This window comes from Phodopus roborovskii, unplaced genomic scaffold, assembly GCF_943737965.1.
Source record: "Phodopus roborovskii unplaced genomic scaffold, PHOROB, whole genome shotgun sequence".
NCBI classification, from domain to species: domain Eukaryota; kingdom Metazoa; phylum Chordata; class Mammalia; order Rodentia; family Cricetidae; genus Phodopus; species Phodopus roborovskii.
The window spans coordinates 9,963,136-9,982,761 of NW_026126576.1; the positions used below are offsets into that span (position 1 = coordinate 9,963,136).

The 19,626-nt window shown below is 37.5% G+C and overlaps 1 protein-coding gene across 2 annotated transcripts in view; it reads left to right on the top strand.

Annotated features, from left to right (window-relative positions):
• Cntn4 (contactin 4) overlaps window positions 1-19,626 on the top strand; it is a 729,371-nt gene that overhangs the window by 563,151 nt on the left and 146,594 nt on the right. The gene's annotated exons all lie outside the window — the stretch shown is intronic.

Genomic DNA, 19,626 nt, shown 5'->3' on the forward strand with positions numbered 1-19,626 from the left:
CATGATATCAAAGTTCATAATTACATCCTCAGAGCTGAATGAACATGGTAGGCATTCAATTAATACTTAATGAATAAGGATGGTAAGTGAATGAGGGAGTTAAGATATCATTTCAGAAAACAAATTCATGTGCCAGTAAATATATGGTTAAATAATTTATTAATCTAATCTGTGCGTATTTCATTTTTTTAAGTCCAGGAAAGCATGCATTCCATAGAAAGTTCTTAAATTCAGCTGTTTCTAGTAGAAAGGTAATATTAGGTCATAAAAGCACCAAAACATCTTTAAATTACTTCACCAGAAACTCTTAATTTAGGTCTAATCAATAGTTCTTGACTGGACCATAATATAAGGAATATGAGGGAAACAGCACAGAATGAGAGTGATTCATATACCCAATAGCTTTTTCAGTCTCTAAGTCCTGAATCTCCCTCTGAAGCCCATCCTCCATGACTACCATGTAGTGCTTACATCTGTAAATATATAATATGAATTGACTATTATCAAACCTGTGGTAAGGAAAGAAGGAAGGAAGAGTAACGCGGTTAAATAAGGATCAGGATAAACAAATAGGCCGAATGTTTATTCAGGGAGAAATAACTTACAAGCTAGACAGATGAACACCAGGAAATTCAACCCGATCCTCGCCTGTCCAAGTCACGCCAGAAAGAGAGCCTTTCCTGGCTCCCCTCCAACCTCCTTCCACAGGTCACTCCGCCCATGGCTCCACCCCCCAATGGGCTTGGTCAGTGCCACAGACGGACTACCTCACTACAGAAGGGAGGAAAGAAGGAAGAAAGGAAAAGTCTCCACAGCTACTCTTCTTGCTGTCTTTAGGTTAGACCTGTGTTCCTCAGAATGCAGAGAGCCATACAAGCTGTGTGCAGCAGGCCTCACCTTGCAATGCCATTTTTGGGGGTGTTAAGACTTCAAGTCAAGATTTCTGGAAGCACAGAAACCTTCAGGTCAGTGGATGAAGAGTGAAGATAGAAACTCCTGAAAAGGAATTAGGCATCTGAACTGCAGCCACATTTACCATGAGGACCATAAAGGCATCTCATTAAAGACACAGGCTAAACTAGCACTGGAAACAGGAGGTTTGGTGGGAGCCAAGGAGAGGAGGTTGGATGATGAGCAGGATGGAACAACTGAGCCTTACACAAGTTGGATTTGAAAAGTACAGACAGAAAGAAGACCAAGAATATTCCAGACCAGAGTAAAATGACCTGAAAATACAAAGTACCCAAGATAATTTCCTGTGAATATAGAATCATGAATGTCATTTTTTAAAAAATGGTTCATGTGCCTAAAGCGTATGTAGATAGAATTTACCTGCAGATAAAAAGCTTAATTATTATTAATGAACAATTTCAGTACTTTTTAAACAACAGATTTACAAGCCCTATTCTTAAGAGCCCATTTTTCTTTTCAAACCTCTCACATTGTGTATTTTGAGTTATTTAAGGGCATTTATGTGTTGACTGGGTAGGTCTCTAAAGTCTCACTCAAGGGAGAAGGCATTTGATCTTTAAAAATGCAACATAGATTGATATTGCTTAACTGCAGTAAACTATAACAGTCTTTCATTCCACAAGACACGTTGTTCCTCACAGAATCATAATAGTATGAGTCTTTGGGGCTTGCATATTTTATTTCTTAATGCCTGTGAGGCTAAACTGAAAGAGAGAGAGAGAGAGAGAGAGAGAGAGAGAGAGAGAGAGAGAGAGAATTGAAATTCTATACTTTTTAATAGGGAATAAAAGATATTCTGGCTTCAGCTATTGGTACAATATTAGGGTCCCTCAGTGCTGTAGGAGATTCCCTTTAATGCTAGATAATAGCCCTGACATCATTAATAAGAGATGGCTAGGAAGTATATACTTAATCGGTTTTTCCCATGGCCAGGCTTTATGTGTTCTGTGTGGATATTTAATGTATTTGTAACATGTCTATTTTTAATGGATTGAAACTGCTGAATAATTAATGAAAGTATTTGGGTGCTTTGATCACAGGGTATGGAAAGAGTTTTACCTTGAGGGAGCATTTCATAGAGATGTCCTGGTTTGTAACTGACCAATTATAACTTAACTTTTAAAAAAGTTATCCAGATATTTTCAATTTTTTAAGTTGCAATTTCATTTGTGGAATCATATGTGACTCAGATCATCAGGTGTGGAGGCAAATGTCTTCACCCACTAAGCCATCCTACCCATCCTCCAAGTCTTTTTTTTTCCCCCTCTAGAATCTTCAAGATAAGATTCCATTGGGGGTCATAATCCCTGGGCTTCCTTGAGGTGCTGCATATAAACTCTGAGTGATAAACATAATGCCATCTCTCTCTTTGACTCCTATAAATATATTAAAATTAAAGTGAATAAAATCCTGAAATCATTGGGAAACCTGAATGTTAAATAAATCATTTTAAAACTAATGGTAACTGTCTACATTCCTAATGTAATAAATTCTACTCATGTTCACAAAGTGGAAGGATTGCTCAATGAATTTCCAAATTGTGCTGTTCTCTGTTACGTTTGATATAGAATTTTCATGCAATGAAGATCTAGAGGATACATGAATTCTTCAAGCAGAGCCACAGATCGTATAGCTCTAAGCATTAGGGGAGTGCCCTTCAGGGGAAATCCACAAGATGAGAAGAATAGGCAAAGAGAAGCAGTGAGCAGAGATAAGAGAGTCATTAAGTGAACTCTATCCCAGGTGTGCTGCAGAGAAGAGATTTTTAAAATAGAAATCATACCTCAGAGTTATTTTTACCTTGAGGTAAGGATGCTGGTTTTACTTAAGTAAGCATTTCAGTTAGCACCTGGACTGTTCCATTGGAGGCAGAGATGAGGTCCTAGAAGGGAGATGGAGATGCTAGGAGACAGGGTGAAGAATGGAACCAATCTCTGGAAATCAACTTCCCACAAAAGAGAAAAGTTTGAAGGTGCCAGATAGTCAACATTCACAGTATCAGAGGCCAGAAAACAGACAGAGAACAAGTTAATGTGTCAACCAAGATGCTTGGGTACTTTGTCCAACTTTCCTGGACTATAAAAGGCAGGGCATTTAGTATACTAGAGAACCTTAGCCTTATGCAGTGGATAAAGCTACCGGTGAGAAAATCATCTACACAGTAGTCTTTGGATATGACATGAATTTTCCAGGATTTAAATGAAACTACCTCAGGAAGCTACCTCTGTCCTGAAGGAATTCTTTTTTTTTTTTTTTTTTTTTTTTTTTTTTTTTAATTTTCACTTTTTTAAATTTATTTATTGTATATAGTCCATTTAAAATGAAAACAAACATTTATACACAATATTTGGGAATTTGGGCATTGTTCTTTCCAAACTACTTCCTGCTGGTAAGGGGCGCTGTCATGGGGGATTTGAAGAAGAAGATTCAGAAATCCTGGCTGTAGTCTGTCAGGCTGCTTTGTCCAGCTGTTTTGAATGTAGGATCACCTGGTACTCTGTTTCAGGTGGTCTGGCTTGATCAAACCACATTAGTCTGGAAGGAATCCACATCTTTTCATTTTCTGTGGAAACAAAAATAAAAATCCTTTTCCCCAGTAACTTGTCCTTGAACTTAAATTTTGGAGTCAAAGCATTTTTTTTTTTTTTTAGTTTAATTTATTATTTTACATGTCGATCCCAGTTCCCTTTCCCTCCCTCCCTTCCTCCCTCTCTCCCTCCCCCCCCATGTCCCAACTTCCCTCACTCCCTCCCTTCCTCCCTCCCTCCTTCCCTCCCTTTTACCCTGTCTGCCCTCTCACAAGCACTCCAACCACCCTCCCATCCCCCCACCCCAATTCCATATGTCATCCAGTAGGGGTCATGTAGGTCTGACAGGTCATGTGAATTAGGGACTAGGGCTTCTCTCCTGTCTCTAGATTAAGGCAGTTATCCCTCCATGTGGGATGTGTTCGCAAAGTCCTTTTGTGCACCAGGAATACATCCTGGCTCCACTGTTTGAGGTCTCTTAGACTGCTCAGTCCTAAAAAAAAAACTATTACATAAAATATATACTGGGAACCATTTCTTAAGGAAGTACGAAAGTACCATTGAGGGAATTCTCCTGTCCTGCTTGGGAAAGGACATCTGACCCTACCAAGACACTCAAGCAACATCAAGTAACCGATGGTCCAATTAAAGTGAGGTGCAGGGTTGAGCAATTATCCAGTTAATTTGGCATTTATCCAGATGATTGGCTCCCAAATTAGAAAACCATTAAGGCTAAACTAAAAGTTATTTCAGAGGGACTTTCACAAGTGCATCTCAGTCTGATTTCTAGGCTGCCTTGTTGAACCAGATTACAAAATAATCAAATGTAGGAGTGTGAGCAGCATCTAATGAGAGGACAAATGTCTTTCTTGTCCAAATGCAACTGTCTAGACAAAAACTGTACATCACAAGCAGCAAGGTGAATGCTTGGATTTCAGAATCAGAGTTTATACATTTAGAAAGTTAATTAGTCCACATTTGCCAGATAGAATAGGGTGTTGTCAATGCTTCACCATGTAAAGACCAGGGAAACTCTTGTAAATACCTTTTCAAACTTGAAAGTGTGTATATACACCATAAAGTTACTCTTATTAACTCTTTTCAACCCAAAACTTGTACATAGCCTCAAAGTCAATGGCATGTATCATTTTGTAATTATCGGATTTTGCTGCAAATTTTAATAACCTAGGGGATCTTACTCATTGTGCTCCACTGTGATTGTGTTAAATAATTCAACCTCCATGCACAGAACTAGGCATTATTTCTCAAAACTGCCTGAATGAGTTGACAAGCGACCATGTGAAGGCTGGGCAAAGGTATTGCATGCTGTGGATCTAATGCCTTAAAATCTACTTAGGGAAGACATTACATTCTCAGAGATGTGTGTTATAATTCCTCACAGCCAGAAATATCCATGAATGAAAATGTGACTGAAGGCATTTGAATGTGGCTACCATACAATGTCTTATCAGAATCTCTGAATTCCTTATAGAACTACTGTAAGAGCATTATCTGTCAACAAATAGAGATTCCTAGCAAATTGACCTTAAAATGAATAACTCTGTCTTTGAAAAGAAAAAGTGCAAGTCTTTTATTACACTGGCCAGTAAGACTCTTTTTCCTCTGCATTCCATATTGCCTTGTCTATTTTGGCTTCCATGAGTCCACGGCTAATTTAACTTTCCCAAACAATCCCAATTGTTTTCCTTCCTTTATACTGTTTGACTCCAGTAATATTTTAAATGTATTAATTGCCCCATATATTTTACCATTATCCCCCTCAAATATCTTTGATGGGAAAATGTAACAAAATGAGATAATTATTTTCCTCTCTACCTCCTTCTGTTAACAGGTTAATTATATTTCGGTAGCCTAGCTTAGGGTATATTAAAGCTGACATTTATGAGGTTTTCTTAGTAGGGAGTAAAGGCAGAAAAATAAAAGAATAGAAGGACCCTATACCCTGACTGGATACACAGACTTAATGTACAAAAGCAATTACCATTGTGAGATTTCAAGAAACAATTGGGGATTCTATTTTGTGTGTTCTTAGTCTAATTAATGAAGGGATTTCAAAATGGATAAAGAGAGAAGCTTGAGACTTTTTGTTTTGTTTTGTTTTTTGGATTTGAGAGATAAACAGATAAATCAGAGTGCAAGGAAGCAGTGAATCTCAGAAGCTTGTTAGAGAAGGGAGATAAATAAAGTTATAGAGCTAGCCATTCCTTTTGAGTTAGGATCCAACAAAGCAGACAGGTTCGGCCTGGATGGTCAGTAAGCTTTGGGACAGTTTCATCAAAAAGAGATAAGGGGGGGTAGAATTTATTGCTTTTGAGTTACAGCTCAGAAGAGTGAGCAGGTTTAGCAGTGAAGACCTGTGTGCAACTATATTGGAAGGAGAGCTGCATGTATTGTTACAAGATCTCATTTAGGGGATAATTATTCCTCCCATCTCTTTAGCATGTCTGAAGGTGAATCAGCCTTCCAAGAGGTGGTCTCCTGGCCAAGTAATTGACAGCTCCTAACTCTTAAGGGAACAGACAGTACTATGTAAAATTCGAATTTGATGGGTAGATCAGAGTGTTCTGTCTCTACCCAGGTCCTGAGATAGAACCCAGACTCCATTTCTTTGACCATAAGAAAGTACTTTTCCTTTATCAGACCTCAGCAAAGCCCTGAGGTGTTCACCTTTTCAAGCAGCATTTTAAATCACAGGAGGAGCAATTTTGTGTTCACCTTTTCAAGAAGCATTTTAAATCACAGGAGGAGCAATTGTGAATCTTCCCTAGCACATATTACCAGGGAAACGTGGGGCAGGGGCCAAACTGACAATGATGGTAGGATGCATTCTCATGGCTTCTAAAGTTGCTAATATCTGTCTTCTACCTAACACAATGAAGATGTTTCTGCATTCTAGTCATTGGTAAAACCAACCATATTAAATCATAGTAGTGCCCACTCACTAGGAATCAGATTTTCTCACCAACATCATTATATGAATTTATTAAGAAAGTTATCCCAATGTCTGACAGTCTGGACATCTGGAGACAGTGGGGAAAGGAGTGGAAGGCGTATTCAGTATAGAGACTATGGTTTTCATGAAGGAAAAAGGGAAAGGGGAAGGGGGAAATGGGGTGTATTTTCTTTAAATTTAAATGCTGACAGAAAGAAGGCTTGGGGGTATAGCCCACTGAAAACAAAAAGCTACCCATCTCCTCGGCCTGCTCTGCCATCAGGGTTCAGTGCACATTAAGGATGGTCTACCAGCACAGCTAGATGGCTAACCGCAGGGGGAGATACAGAGCAGAAACTGCAAGCCTCTGTAAGAAATTACATAAATATGGCCTAATTAAAAGAACAGCTTAGAAATCCAGAAACCAACTCTAAATAATTAGAGGTTTATCAATTACCAGAAAAAAAAACAATTCAAATCAACCATAATGTCCAGCCTTGATGATTTTATAAGGCAGCAAAGTCAAATTCACAAAGTGATGCATGGGGGAAATGAGTATTACAGGCATGGAAGATGAAGATAAAGAGTAAATTCTGGGAGTAACAAAAGACTACAACAACTGATTTGAAAACTGTTCACAAACAACATAGCCAAGAAGAAGAAATAATCTAATTCAAAGACAGAACACTGGAAGTAATAGAGGCCATATAGCAAAGCACACAGGAAAGTGAAAAAGCCTAAGAAATTTATGTGACAGAGTCCAACAGAACTATGTACATATTCTGAGATTAAAAAAATAAAGATAAAGTATCAAATACATGCTGGAATAAATGATGGCTAGAATCTGTCTGGGAAGAAAAACGGAGATTCAAGAGATTCAAAGAACCCTCCTAGAGGGAATCCAAATAGATAGATATACACTTAGACACGTGATAATCAACTTGTCCAAAGCCAGGAAGAAAGAGAGAATGTTCATACAGAAAGAAAAAATTGGCATAGCTCATGCACATGGGGATTGTCAGCAGACTTCTCAGCATGAATTTTGCAATCCAGTAGGAGGAGGATAATATAATGAATATGCTGGAAAAATGTTTCCCACTAAAAATATCATATCTCATAAGACTTTCTCTTAAAAATTAAGGAGGGAGAAATACTTTCCCAAGTCATCAAAACAAAAGTTCCTTATCAGTAGACTGTCCTGCATTAGATCCTGAAGGAACTCTTCTGAATTAAAATGATAAACAAAAGATGAATCATGAAAAAAAAAGTGAAAATCTTAAACTCCTATGTAGAGATGCATACATATATGAATGTAGTATTTTAATACTGTGACCTAGGTGCAAAAGTAATTTTAAGTCTGATATTTATAAATAAAAAAGTATAAAATGTAATCTGTATTTTTAGTATATATTCTCAAAAATAACTTGATTTATCTGCAACAAAAATAAGTGACAGGATGCATAGGAACAAAACTTTTATTTGGAACAGAACTTAAGTTCTAAGTTTGAAACAAATGATTCTGATTTTAAGATATATTGTATAATTGCAATGGTATGCAAAAATATGTGTTCATATCATATTCATGCATACAGGATGTACACAAGGAAATGAGCAAAAAATGAAAACATACTATTAAACAATCAAAGAAACACAGAAGGATCTGTAAAGGAAAGGATGGGCACAAAAGATAAAAGACATAAAAAAAATGATAATTTCAATTCTTTCCCTATCAATAATTGTCTTAAATGTAAAAATTGATTGGAAATATATTTAAAAAGCATATTGACTGAGTGGATTTAAAAATATCTAAATTATAGGCTATCTTTAAGAAATTGTATATAGGGGCTGGAGAGGTGGCTTATTAGTTGAGAACTCTATTGCTCTTGAAGAGGATCCAGTTTCAATTGCCATCATCCACATGATGATTCACAACCATCTATAACTTTTGTTCTAAGTGATCTGATGCCCTCTTCTGACCTCCAAGGACACCTAAGGTACACATGTGACACACATATATACATGTAGACAAAACAACTCTACGTAAAATAAAATGAATATTTTTTAAAAGTGTATCAGAAAAACATATTGTGTGGCAAAAACTATCACAGAAGACAAAATTGCATCATGAAAAGGGTCACTTCACAGCCATAAGATGTGTGTGTGTGTGTGTGTGTGTGTGTGTGTGTGTGTGTGTGTGTTTAAGCATGAGCACCCCACAATACATGAAGCAGAAATCAGAACACATGAAGGAAGAAAAGAGATACTATAAAAGAGGGACCCATTATAAGTTTAAAGAGAAATCTGGCACTCGGGAAATGTCCAGAATCTATAAGGATGACCCCAACTAACAATCTAAGCAATAGGGGAGAGGCTACCTAAAATGCCCTTCTCCAGTAATGAGATTGATGACTACCTTATATGCCATCCTAGAGCCTTCATCCAACAACTGATGGAAACAGAAGCAAACACCCACAGCTAAACAGTGAGCCAAACTCCTGGAATCCAGTTCCAGAGAGGGAGGAGTGATGAGCAAAAGCATCAATACCAGGCTGGAGAAACCCATAGAAACTGCTCCTCTGAACAAGGGGGAGCTCATGGACCCTAGACTGATAACTGGGAAACCAGCATAGGACTGACTCAGATTCCCTGAATGTAATGTCAGTTAGAAGGCCTGGGCAATCTATGGAGCATCTTGTAGTGGATCAATATTTATCCCTAGTGTACAAGCGGTCCTTGGGAGCCCATTCCACATAGAGGGATACTTTATCAGCATTTTCCTCATTACCATGAGCAGCAGACATCCATGCCATGCATTCCCATAATGCACTGTGGTACAAAAAATTGCCCACATGATTCTAGCCACCAAATTTATCAGCATGAAGGATTATCCACCAGAGCCAAGCAGAATTTATACCTGAAACTCAAAGAGTGTTCATGGTGTGATTATCTGCCTATGTTTTATGGCAAGACTGAAGAAAAACACCAAGTATCACAGTATGTTAAAAAAAAAAAAAAAGAACAACATTGAAAGCTTCACAATTAATTACTCATTGCAGGACATGATATGTCAACACAGTGTGTTCCTGCATGTGAATTCACAGATCAATATGAGAGAGGGGATAGCCTGTAAAACAAACCATGGAATACATGAGCAACTAAGATTCATCTGTGGTGCATGAATACAACAAATCAGACTGTCTCATGCACACACAACGTCCTTTACTAATGGGACCTAGAAAGATGGTACAGTAGGTGGAATGATTTATGCATAACCTGACAACCTGAGTTTGAGTCCTAGGTTTTCACAAGGTGACAAGAAGCAATTATTTTCTGAAATTTGTCCTCTGACCTCTAACTTCCAGATGCATGCTGTGGCATGTGATTGCCTGAACATATGTGCACACACACACACACACACACACACACACACACACACACACACACACAATTTAATATGGTATTAGAGGAACTAGATATCTACATTTAAAAGGTGGAGTGTCTGCCTTAACAGAAATACATCAAAAAGAAACTATCCATGTAAGAAAACAACAATGAAAAGACCACATGTGGAATGGAGATTATATTTGCATATCTTTAGCAAGTGATCACTGCCTAGGGAATACAAACACTCCTGCAACTTAAGAGCAAAATGAAAACCAATTAAAACTAGACAAAGGGGACTGGAAAGGTATCTCAGTTGTTAAGGGCTAGGCTCATAACTAAAAAAAGATGAAAAAATAGACTAAGGTCTTGAATACACATATTTGGAAGCAGAAGTATTTCTTGAAGAAATACGAATCAGAATCACAATTAGATCTTGTCTCATAACCTATAGGATGAAACACACTACTAAACAGAGTGGGGTGATAAAGGATAAGGAAGAAATAGCAAACGCTAGAAGAAACAGTGGAACCCTTGAAATTGGCCAAAAGAGAATAGGGGATAGGTAGATTCAATAAATTATAACCCATGTACCAGTGGTGGGAGTGAAAAGGTTACAGCTGCTATAGAAAATAGTATAATATCTTATCTAAAGATTACAAGTTATCGTGAGACCCAGCAAGCCTCTGTCTTGGAATATATCCAAACCAAGAAAAAAGAAAAAAGCATCCCAAATAAGCATTTGTACATTCATGATCACTGCATCACTCTTCATAGGAGCCAGAAACTGGAAGCAATGTAATTGTTCATGAATGGACACAGTAAAATGCAGCACACATACAATGGAATATTACTCATCCCTAAAAAGAAGGAAATAGTGATGTTCACTCCATCATGGATGAACCATGCAGACACATGAAATGAATTAAGATCCTTACGTGAAGGACATTTCTGTTGACTCTAGTTATATGAAGCACCTAGACAAGTCAAATATATGTTATCAGAAAGCAGTGGTATAAGTAGAAGAAAGTGGGTAAGAAGTCATTGATCAATAAATGTGTAAATTTTCAGTTTTGCAAAATGAAAAGGTACCAGAGAGCCTAACCACTGAAAAAAAAAATGAAGAGATAGCAGTAAATACATGTTCACCTTTATTATATGTATGAATTATTTTAAGATGTTAAATTCAAAGTCTGATTCCAAGTCTGAGAAAAAGCCTAGAACTATATCTTTACTAACTGCTGGTGTTAATGCTGTTCCAAGAAGCACATGTTCAGGAGCAAAACTTTGTAAAATTTTCAGGTCTGCTCAAGGAGGGTGTGGTAGCTTGAATGTAATTGAATCCCATAAGCTCATAGGGAGTGACACTATTGGCTTTGTAGAATTGGGTATGGCCTTTTTGAATAAAGTGTGTCACTGTGGAGGTGGGCTTTGAGATTTCCTCTGCTCAGAATATTGCTCAGTGAGACAGTCAGCTTCCTGTTGCTTGAAAGCCAAGAAGCAGCCATACTCCCTGCCATGATGATAATGAAGTGAGACTCTGAAACTGTAATGGAGTCACCCCAATTAAATGCTTTCTTTATCAGATTTTCCATGATTATGGTGCCTCTTCACAGAAAAAAAAAAACCTTCACTAATATAGGGGGTTAGTATGGGTGTGTCCAGTAACATAAGACCTTAAGAAATCCTTCCTATTCACACAATTAATGCTGAGTTAACTGAGATGCCAGTAATGTTGACCCTTGAGTCTACGTCCCTTCAATTCACCATCTATGCTATCTCAGCATGTAGCTTTCTCCTTCCTAAAGTCAGGAGAAGCAGGACAAGGCTATTCACTTGGTATAACCATCTATGTTCAATTTACCTATCTTGCCAGCATAAATCAAGATTTAACTAAAAAGAGAAAGAAAGAAAAAGAAAGAAAGAGAGAGAGAGAGAGAGAGAGAGAGAGAGGGAGGGAGGGAGGGGGAGAGGGAGGGAGGAAGGAAGGAAGGAAAAGAAACTAAACTGTAATAGAGGGAAAAATTTTAACTAGCTGTACAGTATTTGTTACAATACCACAGCCTATGTTATTTTTCTACCCTGAGAAAATGTGGCTCATATAAGTTCCTATAGCAATTGCTTTGTCTTTTGAGTAAGGCATGTGGCTCTTAATAAAGTCTTTTAAGTTTGAGTGGAAATAGACATAGCCAAGGGCAAGTTACTCACTGGATGCCTGGACAAATGTTTCTGGTGCCTTGTTGAAGGAACATGATAACCAGGAATCTACCTTTGTTGTGTTCCAACACAGCTCATCTACATTATGATATGTTCCTATAGAAATAGAAGCTTTTACAACCACTATGAACCTTGATTCATGAAGTCTGGAAAACAGATTTGTTGAATAAAGTGAACCCACTGAGTGAAATGGGAAAGTTTTGATATTCAAGACTTTTCAACATTGTATATACACTTACCAAAAAAAAAAATAAACAAAAACTCCATGCTACAGCTGCAGAGTATGGCCTGGATCCAGCAATCTGAAAATCCCAGGGTTTATGTACCCTGTACCCTGCTGCCATTACCTATATGAAGCCTTGGGGAAAGCAGACAAAACCAGCAGGGTGTTAGTTCTGGTTCATATTGGCAGGAGCTGATTCTGCAAAGATCTTCTCAATTTTGCCTTTAGTGATTTTGTGTTGAAATTGGCAAAGATGGAATATTTACACCACAGAAATTGGCAGGTGCCACAACCACATTCCTTGACATAGTGTTTTGTTGAGTGTGATATTGAACACATCCTATGTTCAGGTGATTAATGCATATAAATAGTTCAGATGATAATTGTTACCTAATCCTTTTATTATATACTATATATGCTTCCTTATATGTTCAAGTGTCCTAGGCCCAGGCTTGGAATTTAAAGAAGCAATTTACAACCATAGTATCAATGAAGAAAAGGGCATAGGACCTAGGCAAAGCATCATGAAGAAGAAATGGTGTAAATTCCTGATTTCTCCCCTACAAAATGCATTAATATAACATATACAAGTTAAATATCCACTTCATATGAAGTTCTTGGTTACCAGGATTTACAGATATAGAATACATACTGTTACCCTAAAGGAAAAATTAGGGGCTAAGGATACAGCTTAGTTAGTAGAGCACTTGCCTACCATGCACGAAACTATGGAATCCAATCCCCAATATAATGGGCATGTTCATAACCACCTATAACCCCAGCATGGGGAGAGAAAGACAAGGGTATTAGAATTTCAATATCATCCTTAACTACACAGTGAGTTCAGAAACAACCGGTGTTGCACGAAGCTCTGTCTTAAAAAACAAACAATTATCTAGTAGGACCTAAGAGAAAGAACTGTCTTTTATTAACCACTAGAGTTTTATAATTCATACTGTCACACTTGAGGATCCCTCTTCTAGTCTTTAAACAAGCATTTCTATTTCTGTAACAAAATAAAGCTACTTATAATAATTATGGATGATTGTAGTGAGATATTCACCCTCACACCTGTAGCGCTGACCACGCCCATGTGGGCGTGGTCACGGGTATGGACAGGACCCATTGAAAGTATTGAATTGAACCTCAGAAAGCCCCTTCTTTGGATCACAGAGAGCATCCAGGAGACAGGGTCTGCAACCTTGGAGCAAGAGTCCAGGACAGTAATTTGTTTCCTGTTTGAGTTATTTTTTTCCAAACAAACTCTGCTTCATCTTACAGGTCAAGCATCCTGATGACATTGTAGCAATATATATTTCTTGCTATGGATTTATCTAAGAGTTAAGGACATATTGTTAAGTGCAACAAAATAGCATTTGTACAGATACGAGAAGGGCAATACAATTACACAGTTTTAAAAATGCATGTCTTTTTATCTTTATGTAGATGGTCAAACGAGATTAACAAGAGGTCAGTGGTTTAAATCCTACATTACAGAATAATGACTTAAACTACTTTGCTAATGAATGTGTGAGCAAAATATATTCTAACATGGAATTAAGAGTGTTTTCCTTGGAATAAGAAAGAGTTTCTTTTTATATTTATATAATTAATCTCTGTATCTTCAAACCTTTCATATAAAGGGAAAAGGCTATGCTTGGTTCGACTTGTTGGCAGAAAAATCATTGCGAGATCTTGAAATGGTGTCTTTGCACAAGAGCTATTTGGCAGTCACTGTAAACCCTGCAATGCCTACATTAAAGTGGCATTTCGTATCCACACTAGGGTTTACCACTCAGCAAGCTGTTAGGACACTCACTAGCTTAGATGTCTCACAGAGCTTCATTTCAGTGGAAAAACGAAAAGATAAACCAGAAGATTGGCTACTGTGCAAAGCTCTCCATGTATGAAATAGACTCTTCATGGAAAAACCACACAAAGAAATTGGTGTTTCCCAGGGATTTTAAGGGAACTGTAGTCAAACAAGCAGGGTAGGACTACTGATGAAGAAGATAGTCTTTGTAATCATTTCTTTATTTTGACCTCAGCACTGCATATGTAAATCTACATAAGTGAGTGACATAGAGCTAATGGCCAGCTTTCTTACTCTGCTATCTGCTATACTTGCCTATCATAGTCATTGGAGCAATATAGTGAGGAACACACTAGACATCTCTATGTTGTTCTTGTAACTCTCTGTGAATCTATGATTATTTTCAAATAAAGTGGAGTTGTGTTGTTTATTTTAAATGAGGATGTATCTCTCTGATTTTAGGAAGTTTTCCTGCATAAGAGCTCCCTGATGCCTGTGGTGTAGAAGCTATTACTGTACTTAGAAATAGTAGTGGGAAAGGGGGTGTGTAAGTACTTAACAAGTACTGTGTTAAGTACTGCCTTAGGTTCTTGTCAATTTCTGCTGTAAAAGGTACTAATACGCACAGCTTCAGGGGAAAGGATTTGTTCTCATTGTTGCAGGTAAATGTCCATCACTGAAGTGAAGTCACGATGACAGGAGTTTGAGACAGCTGGTCACATTACATCTAAAGTGAAGTCAGAGAGTAACAGATGAATGCATGCATGCTTATGCTCAGCTCTCTGTCAGTAATGTATACAGTCTTGTCCCTGGGCCCACCCACAATTAAGACTGGCCTTTCCATATCAATCACATACTCAGAATAATGCCCATATCCAAAGGTCCATCTCCCAAGTAATTCTAAATTTTATCAAGGTGACAATGGACTTTAATCACCACTAATGCTTTTTTGTCCAATATGTGTGTTTTCCTGTTAGTCCAGCAAGTAACTTTGTGAGTATAAATACTAAGTTTTTCTGCTTTATAATACCTCACCCATGGGAGCATGAGTTGTTAGGGGCTTAGGAAACAAAGAAGCCAAAGGAAAACAAATAGAATGTTAGGTATTAGAGACCTTGGAAGTAATGCATCATGCAGATGAGAACAGAAGGAAATCATCGCTTTTATGGAGAGCTGTATTGAGTGTCTCCTTATGTATATCTTCCTAATCAGAAAGGCCAGATTTTAAACCCAGAAAGAAGCACCCAGACTCCCACCCCCATGCCTTAGCCAGCAAGCCAAAGAAACCTTGAGGTTTTTCATCTGATATCACCATTTTCTCCTCAATAATAATAATAATAATAAAGACCAGAATTAATGTGTTCACTCTGGTATTTTTATAGGATGATGAGGTAATGGTTAAAAATAATAGCTAAAGGTTAAAATAATATGAAATCCTACACTTCCAAAAGCACTAGCCTTAATAGTCTCCACTGGCAATGTTCCCAGTAATGCTTCTGCAGGCCAGCTGCGACAGAACAGGCTTGCAGAATCATCCTTTGCTCTTCAGCAATATAGTAAGACATTGTACTCGTGGATTTCCCCAATGGTGTTGCCACTGCATATCCAGTTAACGGATTATCATTTTATTATCGCTCTTGAGAAATGACACTAACTCAGACACAGAGAGAACTTCTGTTTTCAAGGGTTCTATTGGCCATTTTTGATACCCTTGATATGTGACCAAGAGTCATTTAATTAATTAAATATAAATAGTTGTAAATTGCATAGATGAATTCCCATAGCTTTTTGTAGGCAGTGTAAGTTTATTGTCATGCAGATCATTGGTAAGTAGTCAAAAGTTGCACCTCCCACATGAAAGAGGTCCGCTGCATGGTGTTTCGCAGCACTGGGGGATTGCTGCCATCTAGTAGCTCACATGAGAAATACTGGCCTCTAGGTCTACTGGCTTCAGCGAATGATGCCTCCCAGAATCTATCAACTGCTCAGAATTATGTGGGTAATTTGAGTGTTGGTTTTGTCATGCCAGAGATTTTGGGGACCACTGGAATTTTACTTTCCTAGGCAGGGTTTAAGTATGAGCAAAGATTGTATTTTAGTGCTGCCCTCCTGTGGCCCTTGCCACATCATCAAATAAAACTACTTTCTCCATGAGTGACAAATGAGGAAGAAGGACCCATCTCTATTTCCTACAAGACTGTGTGGGGCCAGTGTTTGGGTGAATCAGATAAAATATAGGGTCTCATTAAGAAAACAACTCCATAAGCTAAACTGAATCTCAAGAGCACAAGGTGTCATTGCTGGGTTTTCTTATCCCACCCGGTCCTGCTGCCCTCACCCCCAAATAAGCACACAGTGACTTATGTTAATTAAAAAACTGTTGGCCAATGGCTAGTGCTTGTTACTGCCTGGCTCTCTCTTAATTATTAACCCATTTCTATTAATCTAAGCATTGCCACTCATTCTTGGCTTACCAGAGAATCCTGGACCTGTTACTCCTTTTGCAGCTACATGGCTTCTCTTTACTGTGCCTCTCTCCTCACCTTCTCCTCATCTCCTAGCCCCACCTATCTTCCTGCCTCTACTGGCTATTGGCCAAACAGTATTTTATTCATCAACGAATAAGATAAACATATACAGAAGGACATACCCCATCAAGGTGGGTAGCCAAATAGTAGGATGTTAAGAAACCTATCCAGTATTCAAAATGTGATAAAGCTCTGTTAGTTATGCCCTAGAAATCACCAGAGCTATGGTGACAACTGATACATTTTCTGAGTTAGATAACACCAGAAGCAAATGGAATAAACAACAGGAAAATATTTGATGTATAATTTCATTTTTATGAGTGAAAGATGTTCAAGTCAGTCTTATCTCTATGATACCCAAAAAGTAATATGTCCATAACTGGAATATCACAAATGCCTCTTAAACTAGGCATGTTTTCTGCTTTCTATGTGTCTGATATTGTGCAATTTCAAATCCTGTAAAAGCGATATATAGTTTTTTGACAAATACACCCATGTGTGGTGCACAGTTTGATTTATATAAACTCATTTTGAATGCAGAGGCAGAATTCCTCCAAAACGGATGAAAATATCTGCCTAAAGTGATAAATGCATGTATGTAGAAAGATAGAGTTATAGGAAGGGATTTTTTTATGAGAAAGGTTTGTAATATTATTTGAAATTTTTCCTTTAAAAAATCTTCTAGAAGACTTGTATTTATTTTTGTTTTTCTGTCAGTTTGGATGTTTACCTAATGTGAGAAGGAGTCTGTTCTGTCAAAACACTTTCCTGTGACACAACATAGCTTATGTGGGATTGCTACATTGGAAAAGATATCAATATAGCATGTTTTATATCAATGTTTTATATCAATGATTCTCAACCTGTGGGTTGTGACCGCCTTATGGATCAAATGACCCTTTCACAGAGATTATATATCAGATATCCTGATTATCACATATTTACATATAACTCCTCACACTAGCAAAATTACAGTTATAAAGTAGCAACAAAATAATTTTCTGGTTTGGGATCATCACAACATGAAAAATAGTATTAAAAGGTCACAGCATTTGGCAGGTTGAGAACAACTGCTTTACATGTTAATGAGTTCATGACTGATGCAACTAGACCAACAGCCAACTAATGTAGATCAATGCAGCTAGCCAGTGGATGAAGATAATACCAGGCAATCTCATTCACCTGCAGTCCACTGATGCAATTTTGCTTCAAAGTTCACTAGTGCGTAGTGCTCAATTTCTCTCCAGTTTGAACTTTAAAGCTTAGCAACATAAGCACTTTTACACAAAATACATAAACATGCAGAGAGAGAGAGAGAATGGGAGAGAAATTTTTAGCATTTTTATATATTTTATTTATGTATCATTGATATATAAATGATTATTATAACATAGCATTTTAATCATGCTTAATATTTTCTAAAATTTTTGTTGGTATCTTATTACCTAAATATTTAGTGGGTCTGCCCTACCTATCTGTTCCATTAACCCTATTATTTTTATGATGTGACTTTGTAGACCATACTAGTAATATGTTATTCTCAGTAAAATATTATAATATACAATTTTTTTATTTTAAGTAGTTAGAATTGTACTCTGGCAATTACATTATCACTATGAAGTTACTCTTTGAATTGTGGATTTTTATGGGTCCAAAGTATACACACTGAGATGTCAATAGCATTGTAGCACCCCGTTACACAGTAAGCTTCTCAACTTCAGTTGTGAAAAAATATTTCTACAACAGAAGCCCTTAATGATAGCCAATTTGTTTCCACCAAAGCTTGATTTCAATTTTTAAAATACTATTTATAGCTAGACCTTGTGGTGTAGGCCTATCAACCCCACATTGGGGGAGACTGAGGCAGAAGAGTCACAAGTTTGATGTATACCTAGTTTAGAGTCAGTGCAGAGCAAGCCTTGGCAACCTAAAAATTTTCAAGCGTTCTGTGGATGCAATACTGTAGTAGCATGCTGCCTAGCATGCATGAAGCTCCAGGTCCAATTCCATTCCTTTGTTTTAAAAAAAACTTCACTAGCTTTGGTTTGAGTTAATGTAAGAATTGGCCCAAAGTGCTTGGAAAGGTGGCTCAGCAGTTAAGAGCATTTGTTGCGCATTTAGAGGATTCAGGTTTCATTCCCAGTACTCTGTAGGGCTCATAGCCATCTGTAATTCTAGTTCCAGGAGAATCGATGCCCCCTTCTGATCTCTGTGAAGAATGCATATATGTAGTACATATACATTACATATACATATACATATACATATACATACATACATACATACATACATACATACGGGCAAAACAAATTTTTTCAAAAACAAATGGGCCTTCACCCTACCCATGTGTATGCATACTCACGCTAAGTCCTCATTTAAGTCATTTATCGTTTGAGTTTAAATGTTGTCTTCAACATGACCTGAAATCTTAAATTCTATGAAGTTAAATTGCAAGGAGTCAGAAATTTTAAATAAGGTACAAATTACACAAGAAAATGAATCCACCTGGTCATTCATGAATTTCTACTCCTACAACAACTAAATAAACTCAGAAGAAAACAGAAATATTTCAGAAGGGCTTGATTGATTGATTGATTGATTGATTGATTGATTGATTGATTGATTTGGATGAGGCTAAAGATAATGTGTTTTGTTTCAGAGAACTGGTCATTCTTTGAAATTATTAACATGTCAGCACTGTATAACATATCAATGTGAGTGGATGCTCTGGAGCAATCCGAGTGAGTGTGTAACACAGTTTTCTAAATTTCTGCAGCAAACACAGCTGATTTCTTTTAAATAGAACGAGCATAGTATTGCGTACTGGTGGTGCAGAGCAGAAAGAGACCTTGATTTTAAGGAGGAACTGACCACAGAAGTCAAAGACATAAGGATTCACTAATGGATATGGGGAGTGGGGGCTGGGGAAAGGGAGGAGAGGACAGAGACAGAGACAGGAGAACAGAGAGGAGGCCTGAGGAAAAGAGGAAGGGATTGGAGGAGGGAGAGGA